Genomic DNA, 8,717 nt, shown 5'->3' on the forward strand with positions numbered 1-8,717 from the left:
ATTGTTGGTTTTATTGAATAATAATAATAATAATAATAATAATAATAATAATAATAATAATAATAATAATAATAATAATAATAATATTTTCCCCTTCTATTCCTCATTTAGGCCCAACACTAAGAAAATAATACTGAAACCCTACCCACCACTACTACAAATCCTATTTCGCAAACTCTTCATAAATAAAATTCTGTAAACAGAAAAGAATACCAGAAACCCTAGCCGCCATTACCTTCACACCTCATTTTCCTTGTGTACCCAAAGTTTGGTACTTCGTTCCTTGTGAACGACTTGGTGGGGCTTAGAGCTTTGTACTAGGAAGAAAAGCGGCCAAGGTAAGGGCTTTTTCCCACACAAATTATAGTAGACCGTTAGTTGAATGACGTGAAATAAATAATCGTGATTACTTGTATTTTAAAAGAAATAAATATAGACTAAAAAAAACCCCCAATTTTCATGCTACATCTTCATGGCATGGCATATGCCTCTTCGTGGAAGTTGCCTTAGTGACAAGTGTGATTTTCTGTGTGGAAGTTGCCTTAGTGGCAGGTTTATTTCCCCATTGATATGGGTGATTTTCTGTGTGGAAGTTGCCTTAGTGGCATGTTTATATCCGGATCATGTAGTTATTAGGAGCATGGATAACATTTCACCGTCATGTGATTGTTTGGTTGTGGTTAATGTGTATTTAATGTGATAATAATTTCTCTTAAAATGATTTGATGTTATAATGAGATATTGATTATTTGAGTATGTATTATGCATATGTTTTGATATACGATTTACCGGGTTGAACATTTTATTCTTTTAAATTGGAAGTTTTTATGTTTATATGTTTTGTGTTATTCTTCTATATGTCTTGCTTTGGTTTGATGTGGACGACGGAAAAAACTGACCCTTACAACAACATTTTAAGTACTAATGAGTACGAAGAGATTCAAGAGTAGTTAATGAGTATTGATGTGTGGCGAACGTGGGGTAAACATGGATTTTTCTTTCAAGAAGATTTTGTAATAACAGAATTGTTCAATATTTTTTTAAGTTATGTTAATCTTTTGTCACAAACTTTTAAAGTGCACTAAAATTCTAGAAATACGGAAGTGGTTTACCTTCCGTTAAGAATAATTGTCTTCATATTATTTTAATTTTGAATAAATATTTTCTTAATGATATTAAATGACGTGATTGTTAGTAATTGTATGAAAGGAATAAATGTTGAGTATTAGAAGAAAAAAAAATTCATAAATTTTTTAAGAAATAAGTATTTTTTTTAATTAACATTTTGGATTAAAAATCCGGGGCATTAGAAGGTGCACCTAACGCAATTAACGATTTAATAATTATAACAACGATTTCTCAAAATATGTATTTAAAATCACTCCATCGTAATTCATGGAAAACATATTCAATCGCATAACAATTCAATATTTAAATACTTTAACTCATACGTAAATTAAACTAATAACATATTATATAACAACGACTATTAAATTAAATAATTGACAAAATTGAGATAAATTTCAAAGGTTGTGTTTCTCACATTTTTCAATAAATACTTTAATATAGAAAACAAGTAAAATAATAATAGCATTATATAAAAAATATATGACGATGATCGTCGTCAACTCAACACTATGGAGAATCGTCTAAGTTTGCTCTCCAACAACTCACAGAGTAGCCGACAGGGTCTCAGTTGAAAAATCTAAGTATCAAAAATATTTTCAAGACTTTAGAAAAATTTATTTTAAAGTTTAGCTAACTCTAGGAAACCATGAAAGAGAGTGAGAGTGAGTGGAGATGAGTTTGTTTTTATTTATTATGATTAATTAAATATTATTATTATTATTATTATTATATATATTTTTAAAGAACACGGGACATGTCAACATATATACTTTTTAAAAATAATAATTGAATAAAAACTAAAGAATAAAATAATAACAACCACATTATAAATTATTGAGAAAAATAAAAATATATTTCGCACACTACTAGTAATAGAATAAAAATGAGGGTCTTACATCAGTTCCCCCATTCTTCACTCTTTAGTAATTTTGAACTTTGTGATTTGCCTATTGATTTTGAACTTGATATGTTTTTTTCTATGTGCCGAGTTGTGAGTCTATCTTATGACTTGTGAATATGCTCATCAACTTTTAATTATGATGTTATGTTTCTGGTATATGGTGTGGTTCCTATTTCTAGTCTCACATGAAGTCTAAAGTTTGTCAACTTCGTTATGAATTCTAGAACATAAAGAAAAGGATGCATGTGGTGTGCCGTCGAATAAATTTAGGGCAATCATACACATTTGAAAACAGTAGTTTCTCTCTTTGTTTATGTTTTTGTAGTCATTGCTTTAAGTTAATACTTCAAAATGGTGCTTAAGTCTTTACGCAAATTATGGATCCTTTTAATCTATATTCCCTTTTTCATTCTCGGAATGTGGCTCCTCATAAAAACAAATGTGTTTAGATATAGAGTGATTTAGTTCTTTTTTAATATTAAGATATGTTCTTCCTTATATATAATTCTAATTTTATTATGATTGATATATGATTGAGGTATCCATTCTTAATGGGCTTGCTGAGTTTTGACATAATCATGATCATAGAAAAGGTTATTATTTAAGAAAGAAAAGTGGCACCGCCTAAATTTTGTTGTACCAACGATTTAATTTTGCCTTGAGCATTAAGAATTCATTTACTTGTATGTTAAGAACCTGAGCCTAAACATGCAACCTATGCATCGTAAAAATTAATTTTGTGAATGAATATATAGTGTTGAAGCAAATTATCTTTGTTTCTGTTTTTGTGAAGCTTGTGTGTATTATTTATATATTCCATTGACATCATCTTCTCTTTCTATTTTCTTCTCAATCGATCTTTTTCCTTCATTCTTTTTATTTATTTGTTCATGCTCTTTTATCTAATTACTTTTTGTGTTTATTTTGCCATATTGAGAGGGAAGTATTATTGCTACAATGGAGGTACATCTATGAAATAGAGAGAGGGAAGAAGTGAGTTAGAGAAGTTTGTGAAACAAATGTAATAATTTATCATCATCTGTTTTTTTTTTCCTTGAAAAATCTTGTGTTTTTACTTTTTTGCTTGATATATGCAAGACTTCATCTACTTGAGACCTTTTTTCAATGTTTCATTTTCAACAAAGGAAAAATGAGTATTCAAGTGTCCAAATCTTTCGTATTTTTGTATTGTTTTTTTCATTCAATTACCAAAGATGTATGTTTATAGAGGATGGTAGTTTATAGAGTTGCATTATTAATCAAAACATTTTATTTAACAAAAATTAGAGTGTAAAGACATGGTATAGTAAATTTGACCTCTCAATTAGAATGACATCTCCAAAAACAATACATATCATTTGCAGCATAACAATTATTTTACTTTTGGTATGTTACATTTGGGCAAGAATTGGTTTGTAGTCCTTTGAAAAATAACTTTAGATTTTGCTTTTGTAATTTTTTATTTATTTTTTATTGTTTTAGTTCTTGATGTTATCTACTCATTCGAGTCGAGTTAAATGATGTGATAAATTTACATGGCATGTCAAATAATAATTTAGTATCACGTGACATAAAGTTGTTATATCATCAATGTTACGTCAGCATCTAATAAATAATTGTCATGTGACAAAGATAAAAACAAAACAACTATAAATTATATGGATCAAAAGCAAAAACAACTATAAATTATAGGAATCAAAACAATAATTTATGTAGAAAATATATTTTCTTTATTTTTGCTCTTTTATCTATATAAATATTTTATTTAAGTTGTGAACATAACTTCAATAATGAACATTGTATAACTTTAACCACTTAAATTAAACTCAAGTTAAACACAAATTAATTCAAATGGTATTCTTTCGACCAATCCTTAGGCACTTTAATTGCATATGTATCAAAATACAAACATAAAAAATCTATAAGCATTTTAAGGGGAATAGTACTCATTAAACATCATATCAAAATAAGCTCTCTAAGTTCATATGATTTGAATTTTTATCAAAGTTTTTCTCATTATTTTCCTTGATCTTTTTGGTAAACCAATTTGCTTAACTTTAGGTTTTTTCACGTTCTTAGTAGCATTTGCAGCAGAGGCATGGACAAAATTAGAAATAACATTAGGAGTATTTAGTATGAACAAGATGAAGAATAACTTTCAATTTTCAGTTACACTGCACATCAAAATATCTAATAGCAAATGTTTACGTAGAAATTATTTTGATTGATATTTTACAATTTTGATATGTATTTGTCAATTCACAAAATTCAAAAATTAATTTACTCTTAAAATTTCAATAAACAATTTGCCAATTTATTCATTTTCTTTTTTTTTTATTCATTTCAATTTCTCTCTCTCATCCACACCCAATTTCTTTCTTCTCTCTTCTACTCCTTTTATTTTCTTCTTTTTTATCCGACAAACCACCACAATTGTTCACTTTTCAAGCGTTTACACCAACTTTATCCAAAAACAAAATCATATATTCTCTATCTACTCATTATTCTCTTTTTTTTTTATCAAACTATATTTCAAAAAAGTTATCATGAAAATGGCACTTTTTTAGAGATGAGTTTTTCAACCATTATTATTTGTTTTAATCACAACCTCTATTGTATTGTCCTTCATTTATTCTAAACAACTTAAAAAATATGTTCAGAACCCTTCACTATAAAAAATATTCAAATTTTCATCCAAAATTTACGAGGAAAAGAGATTTCGCACAAAAAAAAAAAAAATAACATTTATGAGAAATTTTGTCATAAAAAATTCCTATTTAGTCAAATGTATTTAATATGCAGAATACCAAACCTTACTATTTTCGAGGACATACACCATCAAAATTCTAAAACAAAATTGGTGCACAGACACCATCAATGATCCATTGGGTGCAACTTATTCAAGTGTTTTCCAAGGACTTAGTATCTCGCAAATATTTAAATATGAAAGTTGCTTATTTACTATTTGTAATTTATTTTAATTAATTTAAATAAATTATATTTTTAATAATTATTTCGAATTAAAACATTTTAAAATGAATATTAATATTTGTATGAACTAAAAATATAATCTAAAAAAAAAACAAACAAAAAATAAAAAAGAATTAAAAAAATATTTAATAATTTATGATTTTATCACAAGGGTAGTTTTGTGTTTTTATATAATTTAATAAATTAGCATTCAAAATAATAAAAATATGAAAATTAATTAAAATTTTTAGAAATATGTAATTTGCTTTCAAGGGTATTTTTGTCATTTACATATAATATATATCATATCTTTATTTACATTCTAACAAATAAAAGAGAATTATTTGGTTACTCGTGATTTTAAAAAAATATTTATTTAATAGTGCAGATGGATAATTTTAAATATAAAATTATTTTATTTCTTATTTAATATTTTTTAGTATTTTTTGTTAATTTATAATATTTAAAACTATAACAAATTAATTTAAAATAAATAAATATATAACTATTCACAATGATAATTTTGTTATTTAAATATGATATATATTATTTCATGTCATGTGTACTAAATACATGAAAAAATAAAATGTTATTATTTTGTTGATTATCATGTATATTAACACATGATATGATAATATTTATCTTATCATTATCTTAGTATATCATATCACATATTTACCTAATTTTGTATCATATAATATATTTGTTCTATTATGCGCATTAAATTAAACATACCATTAAACTCCCTACCTTCGTCCAATTGCAGCCGATGAACTAAATTTGACATAAATTAGTTGCAATTCATACTAGAAATTAAGCAAAGAAGGAATGAAGATGCAAATAAGAACATTGATAGGAGGGTGAGCTGGCAGACAAGTACAAATTTTCTATACCAAAATGTATATGACATGACAATGTCCACGCGAGTTAATTTAGAAAACAATTATGAACATTGGACTAAATAAAATAGAAGATTGAAATTTGGTGTCAAACTAATGTCAACGAATTCTTACGCATATTAAAATAAATAAATAAATTAACTTATTCTCTCATAAATTATATTTTATAATTTATTTACATCAAGTTTTTGTTATTGATTTATTTACATAATTGAATATAATGAAAGATGATATATATATATATATATATATATTGCTCTATTTTTGACAAAATATATTTTGCTCTGTTTTGATATATATTAACTCTACCATATCATTTGTCAAACTAGCTTATACATGTAAGCCTGGTCAAGTAATCAAATATTTATAAATCCAAACTTCTTTAGGCCAACTGTAGGCAATCTTTTAGAGCACATACCCAAATTTAATTCAAAATAAAAGAGAATTACATTTACGATAATAATTAGTAGGGATCTAAATAAAATATCTACATTTTTTTCGCACAAATTGAGGTCATGATAATGGTTGCTTGCTTTCATGACAAAAAAACTAATTACCACATACCCAACTGTAGGCAATCTTTTAGAGCACATACCGAAATTTAATTCAAAATTACAAATAATTAAGATTTCTTGCAATGCATAGCAATTTTAACATTAATAATAGAGATTATTGATTCAATTAATGAGTATGTATGATCATCTTAATATTACGTGTTTTAATTTTATTATAATTTAACCCATTAATATTTAATTATTAACATCCATAGACAATTCAAAGTCTTACATTAATGCATAATATACAAGATTAAAAAAAGAGTATTTAAGTTCATATTTTATTGATAGATCTAAAGCTCTTAGAAACAAATCATTTGATGTCCTAACACTAGAATTTTTTAGCCAACTGACAAAACTTTCAACCACAAAATCAAACTAAAAGTCAGAACCCCAGTCATGTTGTTAAGAAATTTAGATCAAGTTGAATGTTTCTGAATCAAAACAAGATTAATAGTTACAAAAATAAACAATCATGTCACTGAGGCAAAAATTATGTTAGGAAAAAACATTGAGAAGTTGATTTATATCTCCCAAATCTCAAATGTATATGTCACTTTTTCAATCATCATAGTCATTCAAGCTATTGGCATACAATTTCCAAACATTGTTTCCCATGTAATGAATATTAGCAAATTACAAGGACAATCACTGGACTATGTCGAGATATGCTTATCTAAGCAAATATCTAATCATGGTCAATTTATATGTGGTTATTTCAAGAGTTAAAAGCAAGTTTGGCGTAAAGATTTTAATTTATGACAAAGAAAAACAAGAATCAAATGCAATATATATTAATTATATGGTATTCATGCGTTGTGGAGTCAACACAAGATCATTCATTTTTTGAAGTGACTATAGATGGTATTATTCATCAAGTTGCTTTTAACATTTCAGAGACAAAACCAATATTCTTCATGTTATGGATTCAACTTGTCATGTTTTGAAGTATCCATATCATAACTTAAAGTAAAGAAACACCAATTAGTTAACTCTCTTGATAATTTTCAATTATAATTTACTTATAGATACAATCTTTTATATCAATCGAAGGTGTTAGAAAATACAAGAAAAACAATATTTGAATTGTGTTGACCATCGATTGTACTGAGATATTTGAATTGTGTTGACCATGTTATGGATTCAACTTATCATGTTTTGAAGTATCCATATCATAACTTAAAGTAAAGGAACACCAATTAGTTAACTCTCTTGATAATTTTCGATTATAATTTACTTATAGATACAATCTTTTATATCAATTGAAGGTGTTGGAAAATACAAGAAAAAAATATTTGAATTGTGTTGACCATTTTAAAAATTATTTTCTTTGATAAATTGAAAATATGTTTTTTATCAAAACAATCAACTTTGATTATAAACAAATTTAAATATCATTTGCAGTTGAACCATAAATAACTAGTCAAATTAAGGAGATGTGATAAAACTGAGAGACATGAGTATTTTTATACTAGTTCACAACAAATTGTTGCTACATCTAATTATCCTCTTATAGAGATATTTTATCTTTAGTACAATCGATGACTTCATCCACTATAATCCAATAACAACACAAGTACTTTTTATACTACCTCTTCAGACTTGGAGTATTCTTCTTCTATCTCTCTAGCCTATACAACTAGAAACTTTTCTAATCTTCTCAACATCATGGAAAATTGTCGTTGAGGATTCCAAGTATTCTTACACCTCTTCAGGTACCTCTTTTAGAGTTAAAGAGTTGTTGTCACAATTGAATTTGACATATTTTTAAGAAAGTTTGTAATCAATAAAAAAATCAATCATATTAATTGTTTTTAATTAGAAATAATAGAAAATATTTTTAAGGAATGATTAATGATTAATAATAATGAAAAAATTTATTTCTAAAAACAATCAAACCTAGTCTACTACTATAAATAGGAGTCTTAGATGACTCTAAAAAAATTCGATTAAAAAATATCAACTGATTTTAGGTGCTTGTATTCGTCTATCAGAAAACCGCTATTGATTATCTGTTGCACTATTTTTACACAATCTTCTTTATCACCACTCATAAAACAAAACAAAATAAGAGTCGGAGAAAAAGGAACCACAACAAGACTGGTACCCTTTACCTACAAAATTTCCTTCGAAATGTAACTATTGCTTTGTATATTTCATACCATTATTATTATTATTATTATTATTATTATTATTATTATTATTATTATTATTATTATTATTATTATTATTATTATTATTATTATTATTATTATTATTATTATT

This window comes from Cicer arietinum, chromosome 6 (genome assembly GCF_000331145.2).
Source record: "Cicer arietinum cultivar CDC Frontier isolate Library 1 chromosome 6, Cicar.CDCFrontier_v2.0, whole genome shotgun sequence".
Lineage (NCBI taxonomy): Eukaryota > Viridiplantae > Streptophyta > Magnoliopsida > Fabales > Fabaceae > Cicer > Cicer arietinum.